General features: G+C 47.0%; 1 pseudogene; it reads right to left on the bottom strand.

Annotated features, from left to right (window-relative positions):
* Positions 1–11181: 11181 nt before the first annotated feature.
* On the bottom strand, positions 11182–11930 carry LOC147977875 (putative E3 ubiquitin-protein ligase SINA-like 6; annotated as a pseudogene).
* Between the last annotated feature and the right edge of the window lie 318 nt (positions 11931–12248).

Raw genomic sequence — 12248 nt, 5'->3', positions numbered from 1 at the left:
ACATACATACATATATATATATGAATGAATGAAACTCAACACAAATGATGGTAATAAAATAAAATTGTGAATGTTGTTATTTACGCACTTCATATTGTTCGTCGGAGTAGCCCCCCTCACAGGTCGTGTGGCGGATGAACTCGCAAACGTAGTATCCACAGAAATCATTCCCTTGTTCCTGCCACAACCACTTTACATGAAATAGAGGTCAATCAAACTGATAAGCAAGAATGCCAAATGGTATTGATAAAACTAGCGCTTGAATCAATAGGAGATGCGCGGAACATGCTACTATAGTACTTACTTTCGGGTGTCTAAATTGCAGCTTCTTCGGGAGTCCCGGAGCTTTTTTGGTGAATTTTTTCCAAACCCTGCCAGACAAAGAAAACAATTACTTGATATATCAGGAAATGAACAAAGTTGCTGATATGGTGGATAATGATCGATTTAACTTACTTCTCGAGCATTTGAGTCATGTCCGCATAGTCCTGGGGATCTTTTTGTCTTGAGTCTAAGACGGTTACTAGTCCCTGCTCAAGCTTAATCTCTAGGAGAATATAGTGGAAACTGCACACGCATGCATAACTCATCAATTACATTACTATAACCTTGACTAATATATAAGGGAAACCGAATACGAACAAGACAGTAACACTCATTGAAGTTGTAAGGAAAGAGTATTATATCTTTGTTTTCATTAATTACCAACGATCGTAGCAAGTTGCCCTTGGTATCTGTGGCATGAAATTTAACCTGAGTTGCATCTATGATATTTGTGTTAATGAAGCCAATATCACCGATTTGTCATTTCTTCAATTCGACGATCTTCAATCTGCATAATATAGTGAGGATAATTATAAATACATGCAATGAAAGAGCTGACCTATATAGAGAGACAATGACAGAAGTAGTACTACTTACAGACAGTAGCAGGTGACCGTTGCTTTATCGAGGGCCAATTGATTGAAAAACTGAAAGAACTCCTCAAATGGAACAGGCAACAGATCAATTCCAACGAGGTCATGCTCCTTTTTAACTCTCACATACAAAGTACTCCTCCCCCCAGACTCTCTGCAGATTTTCATGTACCAATCATGCAATCTTCGCATCTTCGCATCATCGTTATTAGAGATCTTTCATCTTTGACAAGAGGCTTCCCGTACTCCTATCTTTGTATCTGCACCTCCATGAAATCTTAATGTACATCGTCGGGCAGGTAATCTCCAAGATTGCTATAACCGAGCACCATCCTCGGATCATTAGCAACGATGTCGCTAGGCACCTTGAGCGGGGGGCACGATTGCTTCGCTTATTCGCCGAGCTGTGCAATTTGTTTCCCAGCTCGTCGTTCTTTCAGCCTTTGATCACTGACAGTACTTCCCGACCGCTCCGCTTCGGCAAATTCCTTTCCAATAATGCGCTCATAGTTTCCTTTCGGCGGAGACTTGGGTGGTTTTGTCAGGGCAGCCAGAGTGCGCTTCGCTTTCACGGGATCTACCTTCTCCTCCGAAGGTGGATGTTTCTTTGCTTTCACCCCTTCAAAGAAGTTCCTCACTTCTTCTCGCGCGATCTCGGCGTTCTCCTCCGGGGTCCTCTCGTATGGTAACTTCTTTGGAGTCTTCAGAGAAGGACCGAATCTGTATGTCCTCCTGCCTCTGGTTGTACTGCTAGACGTCGGCAGAGCAGACGGAGCGGTTGTCTTCTTTACTTGCTTACGAGGCGGAGGAGGACTACGACGTGCCGGAGCAGCCGGAGCGACGGCAGGTCTCTTCCGCCCTTGCTGACGAGGCGGAGAAGGAGGAGGTTGGCTGCTCGGGCGCGCCGGCGCAGGCGGAGAAGGAGGCGGAGTGCCGCCACGCGCCGGAGAAGGAGCCGGCCGAGTGCCCTGACCGTCACTCGCCGGAGGAGGAGGCGGTGGAGGAGGCGGAGTGCCTTGACTCGCCGAAGGAGGAGGAGGAGGCGGAGGCGTCTAGTTCGGAAGGTTGATGAGCTCCTTCCGCCATAGGCATGGAGTCTTCAGAGCAGAACCCAGCCGAGTCTCCCCTACACCGGTAGGGTGGTCAAGCAGGAGGTCCTCAAATCCCTCCGTTATTTCATCCACCATCACCCTAGCATATCCTTCTGGAATCGGCCGGCAGTGAAAAGTTGCGCCGGGTTCAGTAGGAAATACAGAGCCAACAGCCGCCTTGACCTTCATATTAATCCATTGCGTCATAAGGTAGCAATTTTGAGACTCCATGATAGCATCCACGGGATAGCTGGCAGGAGCCGTCAAGACATGCTTCGGCTGAAGCAGCTCGGTGGAAGCCACACTGCTTCTCCGCTGAGATGGCGGGGTAGTTTTAGGGGAAGCTTCGGCAGTTTGTTTGCTGCGATTTGCTTCTCGTTCCTCTATCGCTTGTACCCTTGCTTGCAGCGCCTGCATTTGGGTCTGCTGCACTTTTTTCCTCCTCTCCTGGCATTTGTAACCGCCTGCGTCCGGAAACCCAACCTTCCACGGAATGGAGCCTGGCGTGCCTCGTGTCCGTCCAGGGTGCCCAGGATTCCCGAGGGCCATTGTGAGCTCGTCGTTCTCTCTGTTTGGAACGAACGTCCCTTGCTGCGCTGCTTCGATATACTGCTGAAGCTTCTTGACTGGTATGTCCATTTGATCGTTCGTCCAAATGCACTTCCCTGATACAAAGTCCAAGGTTCCGCCAGCCCCGAAGAACCAAGTCCGGCAACGGTATGGCCAGTTAATTGTCTCTGTTTCGATCCCTTTATCAGCCAGATCATTCTCAGTCTTGGCCCACTTAGGCCGAGCTACGAGGTAGCCACCTGACCCCGTGCGATGGTGATGCTTCTTCTTCTTCGCAGCATTTTGCTTGTTTGTCGCCGACATCTTCTTACTCTTTTCCGATGTCTTGTGGGCCACAAATGCGGGCCAGTGATCTCTGATCTTCTCATATCTGCTCTTGAATTCTGGTGTCTCTTTATTTTCGACAAACTTATTCAGCTCTTTCTTCCACCTCCTGAATAGTTCTGCCGTCCTCTTAAGAGCAATAGACTTGATTAATTGCTCTTTAACTGGCTTCTCCGGATCATCCTCTTGCGGTAGGGTGAAATTTGACTTCAGCTCAGTCCAAAGATCATTTTTCTGCATATCATTGACATAAGACACCTCGGGGTCTTCTGTAGCCGGCTTTAACCATTGCTGGATGCTGATCGGGGTCTTGTCCCTAACCAAAACCCTGCACTGAGCAACAAATGCGCTCTTTGTCCGGAGGGGTTCAATCGGTTGGCCGTCGGGCGCGATTGCTATGATCTCAAACTTTTCATCCGAGCTCAACTTTTTCTTCGGGCCTCGTCTCTTTACCGAAGTTGTGCTCAATCCGGAGGTCTAGAAAAAAGAACAAAGACTTAATTAATATGTGTACATACCAAAACAATGAATGCATCAATTAGCTAGTCAGCAGAAGCTTAACTAATATATATACCTGGCCGGACTCGGTTCGGTCACCGGAGACGTCATCACGGTCTCCTTGTTGCACCGGCATTGGGTCACCGGAGCCGTCCTCACGGTCTCCTTCTTGCACCGGCATTAGGTCACCGGAGCCATCATAATCATAGCCAGCTGCTTCCAGACCATCGGTGTCGTTGAGAAACAACGAGCAGATGGCATCACTTCCTCGCGCGATTATGTCCCCCAACAACTCTTCTTGTACTTCGTCTCGGGCGGTGTCCATAGTTTCTACAAATATTTACAACATGGCAATTATTATTCGAACATGACAGATGGATATATTAGTGGCAAACGTAGAACTAATATTAATTAGTGGCCTCGAGCTGCTTCTCTAGGGTTTGGGGTGGCCTCGACGCTGCTTCTCTAGGGTTTGGGGTGGCCTCGACAATGCTTCAAGGATAAAAAAAGAAGAGGAAGAAGAAAAAAAGGAGAATAAAGAATAGAGGAGTAAGAACTCCTCTATTCTTTCTTCTCCTCTTTTTTTTCTTCTTCTTCCTCTTTTTTTATCGGGAACGAGGGTCGTCGAGGGTCACCGAGCGGTAGAGGAAACCCTAAATAGCAAGTATCGTGGGTGTGAGATACATGTGGCCGTCGGTGTCGGACACTACATCCACGTCCCACAAGTGACGTGGGCGTCGAAGCCCGCGTCACTTGTGGGACGTGGATGTACTGTCCGACACCGACGGCCACATGTATCTCACATCGACGATACTTGCTATTTAGGATTTCCTCTACCGCTCGGTGACCCTTACCCTCGACGACCCTCTTTCCCGATAAAATAAAGAGGAAGAAGAAGAAAAAAAGTGAAGAAGAAATCTTTCTTCTCTTCTTTTTTTTCTTCTTCTTCCTCTTTTTTTATCGGAAACGAGGGTCATCGAGGGTCGCCGAACGGTAGAGGAAACCCTAAATAGCAACAAAATACTTATTGTTGCAACAAAATACTTTTTGTTTCTACTTACAACAAAATACTTATTGTTGCTATTTTTCCAGTTTTATTGTTTTGTTTTCTGCATTATTTATTTTCTTTTGTTTTTTGCTTTATTTTTTTATTCTTTTTGCTTTTAGTTTTAGAAAAAATATAAACTTTCTGTTAGTGCCATTAGTTTTCAAATTTGAAAACACTTTTTTAGTTTTTTTTGTTTTCTTTGTTGCTTTATTTATTTTATTTTGTTTCTATTTACAGAAAAAAATACTTATAGTTGCTATTTTTTTGTTTTCCAGATTTTTTGTTTTGTTTTCTACATTATTTCTTTTCTTTTGTTTTTTGCTTTATTTTTTATTTCTTTTTTCTTTTAGGTCAGCAAAATTATAAATTTCTTGTTAATGCCATTAGTTTTAGAAAAATTATAAAATTTCTGTTAGTGCCATTAGTTTTCAAATTTGAATTCTTTGAAATTTGTGTGAATCACAAGTTTGTGATTAACTTTACTAAAAAAAATGAACATAGATGCATCTATAGAGAAAATTCGACCTAAATTCATAGTTTTCAAATGAACTTTGAAAAAGTTGGCATAGCATACTCGTGTGTTACAAAGTTGGCATGGTATCATCATAATAGTTGCGGGAGAAAGTCTTCACTTTTTCTTCGCTTGTGTCATTTGCTTATTTCGCCGTAACCATGGATAATCTTCATCGTTTATCAGGATGCTTGGGTCAGCCTTGACATTGAAGGGAGGAATTTCATGAAACTTTTCATAATCTTCAGACATGTCTGTCTTGCCGTCCACTCCCAGGATGTCCCTTTTTCCTGAAAGAACTATGTGGCGCTTTGGCTCATCGTATGATGTATTCGCTTCCTTATCTTTTCTTTTTCTCGGTTTGGTAGACATGTCCTTCACATAGATAACCTGTGCCACATCATTGGCTAGGACGAACGGTTCGTCAGTGTACCCAAGATTTTTCAGATCCACTGTTGTTATTCCGTACTGTGGGTCTACCTGTACCCCGCCGCCTGACAGATTGACCCATTTGCACTTAAACAAAGGGACCTTAAAATCATGTTCGTAGTCAAGTTCCCACATATCCACTATGTAACCATAATATATGTCCTTTCCGCTCTCGGTTGCTGCATCAAAGCGGACACCGCTGTTTTGGTTGGTGCTCTTTTGATCTTGGGCGATCGTGTAAAATGCATTCCCATTTATCTCGTATCCTTTGTAAGTCAATACAGTCAAAGATGGTCCCCTGGACAACACGTACAACTCATCACAAACAGTGTTGTCACCTCTGAGACGTGTTTCCAACCAACTGCTGAAAGTCCTGATGTGTTCACATGTAATCCAGTCGTCGCACCGCTCCGGATGTTTGGAGCGCAGACTGTTCTTGTGTTCATCGACATACAGGGTCACCAAGGTGGAGTTCTGTAGAACTGTGTAGTGTGCTTGAGACCAAGAATATCCGTCCCTGCATATTATTGAGTCACTTCCAAGAGTGCCTTTTCCAGTCAGTCTCCCCTCATACCGCGATTTAGGGAGACCTATCTTCTTAAGGCCAGGAATGAAGTCAACACAAAACCCGATAACATCCTCTGTTTGATGGCCCATGGAGATGCTTCCTTCTGGCCTAGCGCGGTTACGGACATATTTCTTTAGGACTCTCATGAACCTCTCAAAGGGGAACATATTGTGTAGAAATACGGGCCCCAGGATGACAATCTCGTCGACTAGATGAACTAGGACGTGTGTCATGATATTGAAGAAGGATGGTGGGAACACCAGCTCGAAACTGACAAGACATTGTGCCACATCACTCCTTAGCCTTGGTACGATTTCTGGATCGATCACCTTCTGAGAGATTGCATTGAGGAATGCACATAGCTTCACAATGGCTAATCGGACGTTTTCCGGTAGAAGCCCCCTCAATGCAACCGGAAGCAATTGCGTCATAATCACGTGGCAGTCATGAGACTTTAGGTTCTGAAACTTTTTCTCTGGCATATTTATTATTCCCTTTATATTCGACGAGAAGCCAGTCGCGACCTTCATACTGAGCAGGCATTCAAAGAAGATTTCTTTCTCTTCTTTCGTAAGAGCGTAGCTGGCAGGACCTTTATACTGCTTCGGAGGCATGCCGTCTTTTTCGTGCAAACATTGCAGGTCCTCCCGTGCCTCAGGTGTATCTTTTGTCTTCCCATACATGCCCAAGAAGCCTAGCAGGTTCACGCAAAGGTTCTTCGTCACGTGCATCACGTCGATTGAAGAGCGGACCTCTAGGTCTTTCCAGTAGGGTAGGTCCCAAAATATAGATTTCTTCTTCCACATGGGTGCGTGTCCCTCAGCGTCATTCGGAACAGCTAGTCCGCCGGGACCCTTTCCAAAGATTACGTGTAAATCATTGACCATAGCAAGTACGTGATCACCGGTACGCATGGCGGGGTTCTTCCGGTGATCTGCCTCGCCTTTGAAATGCTTGCCTTTCTTTCGACATTGATGGTTGGTCGGAAGAAATCGATGATGGCCCAGGTACACATTCTTCCTGCATTTGTCCAGGTATATACTTTCAGTGTCATCTAAACAGTGCGTGCATGCGTGGTATCCTTTGTTTGTCTGTCCTGAAAGGTTACTGAGAGCGGGCCAATCGTTGATGGTCACGAAAAGCAACGCCTTTAGCTTAAATTCCTCCTGTCTCTGCTCAACCCACGTACGTGCACCGTTTCCATTCCACAGCTGTAAAAGTTCTTCAACTAATGGCCTTAGGTACACATCATGTCGTTGCCGAGTTGCTTAGGGCCTTGGATGAGAACTGTCATCATAATGAACTTCCGCTTCATGCACATCCAAGGAGGAAGGTTATACATACATAGAGTCACCGGCCAGGTGCTGTGATTGCTGCTCTGCTCCCCGAAAGGATTAATGTCATCCGCGCTTAAAGCAAACCATACATTCCTTGGGTCCTTTGCAAACTCATCCCAGTACTTTCTCTCAATTTTTCTCCACTGCGACCCGTCAGCGGGTGCTCTCAACTTCCCATCTTTCTTTCGATTCTCACTTTGCCATCGCATCAACTTGGCATGCTCTTCGTTTCTGAACAGACATTTCAACCGTGGTATTATAGGAGCATACCACATCACCTTCGCAGGAACCCTCTTCCTGGGGGGCTCGCCATCAACATGACCAGGGTCATCTCGTCTGATCTTATACCGCAATGCACCGCATATCGGGCATGTGTTCAGATCCTTGTATGCACCGTGGTAGAGGATGCAGTCATTAGGGCATGCATGTATCTTCTCCACCTCCAATCCTAGAGGGCATACGACCTTCTTTGTTGCGTATGTACTGTCGGGCAATTCGTTATCCTTTGTAAGCTTCTTCTTCAATATTTTCAGCAGCTTCTCAAATCCTTTGTCAGCCACAGCATTCTCTGCCTTCCACTACAACAATTCCAGTACGGTACCGAGCTTTGTGTTGCCATCTTCGCAATTGGGGTACAACCCTTTTTTGTGATCCTCTAACATGCGATCGAACTTCAGCTTCTCCTTTTGACTTTCGCATTGCATCCTTGCATCGACAATGACCCAGCGGAGATCATCATCATCGGGCACATCGTCTGGTTTCTCTTGATCTTCAGCAGCTTCACCCGTTGCAGCATCATTGGGCACATCGTCTGGTTCCTCTTGATCTTCACCAGCTCCCCCGTTGTAGCATCACCGTATTCAGGGGGCACATAGTTGTCATCGTACTCTTCTTCTTCGCCGTCTTCCATCATAACCCCTATTTCTCCGTGCCTTGTCCAAACATTATAGTGTGGCATGAAACCCTTGTAAAGCAGGTGGGAGTGAAGGATTTTCCGGTTAGAGTAAGACCTCGTATTCCCACATTCAGTGCATGGACAACACATAAAACCATTCTGCTTGTTTGCCTCAGCCGCATCGAGAAACTCATGCACACCCTTCGGAGGTGTGTCTGTCACCGTACATCCATTGCCGGTTCATCTGCGTGCATTATATATAATTAAGTGTCCAAATTAATAGAAGTTCATCATCACATTAAAACCAAAGTGCATACATAGTTCTCATCTAACAACATATAGCTCTCCAGAGCATCTAATTAATTAAAACATACATTGAAACTATGTAAAACATTTCAATGCGAAAACAAATGCGATCATAATCGCAACCAAGGTAACAATTGATCCAACGGCATAATGATACCAAGCCTCGGTATGAATGTCATATTTTCTAATCTTTCTAATCTTCAAGCGCATTGCATCCATCTTGATCTTGTGATCATCGATGACATCCGCAACATGCAACTCCAATATCATCTTCTCCTCCTCAATTTTTTTATTTTTTCCTTCAACAAATTGTTTTCTTCTTCAACTAAATTTAACCTCTCGACAATAGGGTCGGTTGGCATTTCCGATTCACATACATCCTACATAAATAAAATCTATGTCACGTTGGTCGGCATAATTTTCATAAACAATAAATGAACCAATAGTTATAAAGATAATATATATACCACATCCGAATCATAGACAGGACGAGGGCCGACGGGGGCGGATACCAAAAGCATCACACTATATAAGATGCAATAATAAAAGTAAGAAAATAATACAAGTATCTATGTAAACATACAAGTAAGAATATTTTTCATTTCAGAAAGAAGATAAGAACAAGAGGCTCACCACGGTGGTGCCGGCGATGAGCTCGGCGCGGGTGATCGACGGCGGTGAAGACGGGGACGGGGCATGACGGACCGCTAAATCTAGACAAATATTGAGGAAAATGGAGTTTGGAGGTCGAGCTTGGAGAGGAGAAAGCTTAAGTAGTGTGGCTTGGGCATTCCATCGAACACCTTGTGTGCATAGGAGGTGAGCTAGAGCACCACCAAGCTCTCTCCCCTCGGCCAGAAAAACAGAGCAGTGTGCTCTGCTCTTACGCGAGGGGGTATATATAGGCACCTCATTGGTCCCGGTTGGTGGCATGAACCGGGACCAAAGGGGAGCCATTGGTCCCGGTTCAAGCCACCAACCGGGACCAATGGTGGTGGGACAGGAGCGAGGCCCATTGGTCCCGGTTCGTCCCACCAACCGGGACCAAAAAGTCCAGATGAACCGGGACCAATGGCCCACGTGGCCCGGCCGGCCCACTGGGCTCACGAACCGGGTACAATGCCCCCTTTGGTCCCGGTTCTGGAATGAACCGGGACTAATGGGCTGACCCAGCATGGATCAAAGCCTTGTTTTCTACTAGTGATCATAGTGTCAGTGGTTTTCTGACCGTACTTTCTGGGAAAACACATCGCAGAGAAAGGAAATTTCCGAAAAGAAAAAACTTGCATGATGCCAAGTCTAGATTATCATGATTGTGCATGTGCAAAAATGTATAACTGTGAGTGCAATCTGTACCTAACAAGCAAGATAACCAGCACAAAAATGTAAAAAAAACTAACAGTGATGTAATTGGTGGCAAAAAGAGACGCATTTCTGGCAGCGAGGAAGCAGTATGTAGCCTTGGTGGATGAGGAGCCCCAAGTCCTAAGAGCATCTCCAGCCGTTGCGCCCCAAGACGCGCTGAAAACCGCTGCTTCGGGCGAGCCGACGCTATTTTAGGCTTGGGTGCTAGTGCGTTCCCAGCTGCCGCCCCACCCCCCTCCCCCAGGTCGCCCCCAGGCGCCGATATCTGCCCAGTATCGGCGCTTTCAGCCCATTTTCGGTGCTGGATTGGCCCAATTTCCGGCGCAAAACGGCCCACGCTCAACGTGTTTCGGCGCTCATTCAAATAAAATCATCACAAATAATAAAAACACTCATATTTCATTGCACGTCCAGCTAGGCGTTGCCCCGTCGCCCCGGCGCCGAGCCGCCTCGGCTCGGGTTTGCATCGCCGGCAAGCAAGCCGGCCAGGGCGGCGAGGACCATGAGGTGTTCTTCGTCCTGGGCGGCGGCAGCGGCTTCCTCCTCGAGCAACGCCGCGAGCACCTCCTCGTCGTTGGAGTCCATCGCGGCCGGGGCAGGCAAAGCACCGAGCACGTAGCGGGCGTCGTGCGCAGACTCGTCGGCGGGTGCCGGAGCGGCGAGGGAAACTCGGGGAAAGTGGGGGTAGAGGGCGTCGGGGGGGTCTTTCTTTGTTTCACGGCGAGGAATGGCGAGATAGCGGCGGCGGCGGCGGAGAGGTGGCTCGCGACGCGGGGATCGGCAAGGTGTCGGGAAAGGAGAGGGGAAAACAGGGCGAATCAGTGTGACTTTTCGCCTGACAGTGGGGACCCGGGCGATTTTCCCTTCCGCCGGCGCCCCCAAGCGCCCCCAATGCGCCGGGTTCGGCCTGGGCGCGCCGAGTCAGAAAACAGGCCGATCCGACGGATTTCAACGTCTTGGGGGCGCGACTGGTAAAAAAAACCGGCCTGGGGGCGTCTTGGGGGCACGGCTGGAGATGCTGTAAGTCGTCCATGCCGCAGGATGCAGGCGATGTGCCGTCTCTGGTCCACTCGTGAGCTGCGGCGGGCCGGGAGGAACGGCGGCAGCGGCAGCGGCAGCAGACAAGCGACCCGGCTCTCTCCAGTGACCAGTCCACCTTGTGGAGCCTGTCCATGCATTGAGGTACGTACGTACATGTTGGGCTTTGACTTGAATCTGACTTGCTTTGATTCCGATGGATGGATTGAGAACGAACGAGAGGAGGATATATAGTGCATGTAGGATGCGGTACATGATTTTCAATAACACCCCCTAGATCTCTGTCAACCTGGTGTGTGTTGAGGGAGATCTAACACAATCGAGAACTGGGCTGTCCTTTCTGCCGTCATTGAGCAGTGGTAGGACATTTGACATTTGAACTTGGAATTTGCAGCTTTAGGTCGGACACCATCAGGTTGGACACAGACGACAGAGATGCCATGCCCAAATGGGTCTACTACAACATTGAGCAACAAAATCTGCTTGTCTTTGGTACAGAGAACGTGCAAGCCTGGTTGTACGTGGAACTCAAGCTTCCTGGAGTATCTGATGGTCGTAGGCGGCCGCTTGTGCATGGAGGTGAAATGGTCAAGAAGGGCGGCCGTTGGCCCCGCAAAGCCGCAGTTCAACTCCGGGCAGAAGCATGGGGCGTTCGGGCATTCCTTCTCGTGCCCTTCCTTCTGGTAGTAGGTGAGCTTCTCTGCGCATCCACGTTTTGCATTGGAGAAGGGACCATGACTGATTCCATGAGACGTTCCATCCCTAAACAGCGCAAGGTAGTTTCGGCAGAGCATAAGTGACAATTGTTGTGCATGAGCTTGGGACGGCAACACGAGCATATGAAATGCCCCACAGAACACTGTGGAACAAACAGGAAGGATTAACCAGGTCCTCGTGTTAGAATAACTTTTAACAGGAAGGATTAACCACGCACAAAAATTATGCGAACATAATGCTATTAGAGAGGTATATCATCCACCCCTGATCCATACCCTACCTAGGGATCAAGCGTGGACTAGAAAACAGTGTACATTGTTGCTGACAGTTTCAGTCTTGATCAAACTACCGGTGTCCTAAGACTACCCACAGTGGAAGTAACTTCAACAGTAACATCGAATCCAACTCAGCAAATTTGTTTATGTGGTAATGAGTTAATGAGGAAAGAGGTGGTTTGAGTACCTTAGCTAGTTACTGTAACATCACATGTCCGAATACAATATAAGTCTATAACCTAATAAATAAAATTTTGCATTACACTACACTTATGTTACTACCCATTAAAAAGATAGTAATATAGTCTAGGGATATGTGTATGTTACTAGTGTATGTTACTCCTCATTGTGGCTAGTGT

This window comes from Triticum urartu, chromosome 3A (assembly GCF_056163025.1).
Source record: "Triticum urartu cultivar PI428250 chromosome 3A, HENAU_Tu73, whole genome shotgun sequence".
Classification (NCBI taxonomy): Eukaryota; Viridiplantae; Streptophyta; class Magnoliopsida; order Poales; family Poaceae; genus Triticum; species Triticum urartu.
The sequence above is the reverse complement of the archived record's forward strand: the minus strand, read 5'-3'. Positions and strand labels throughout refer to the sequence as shown.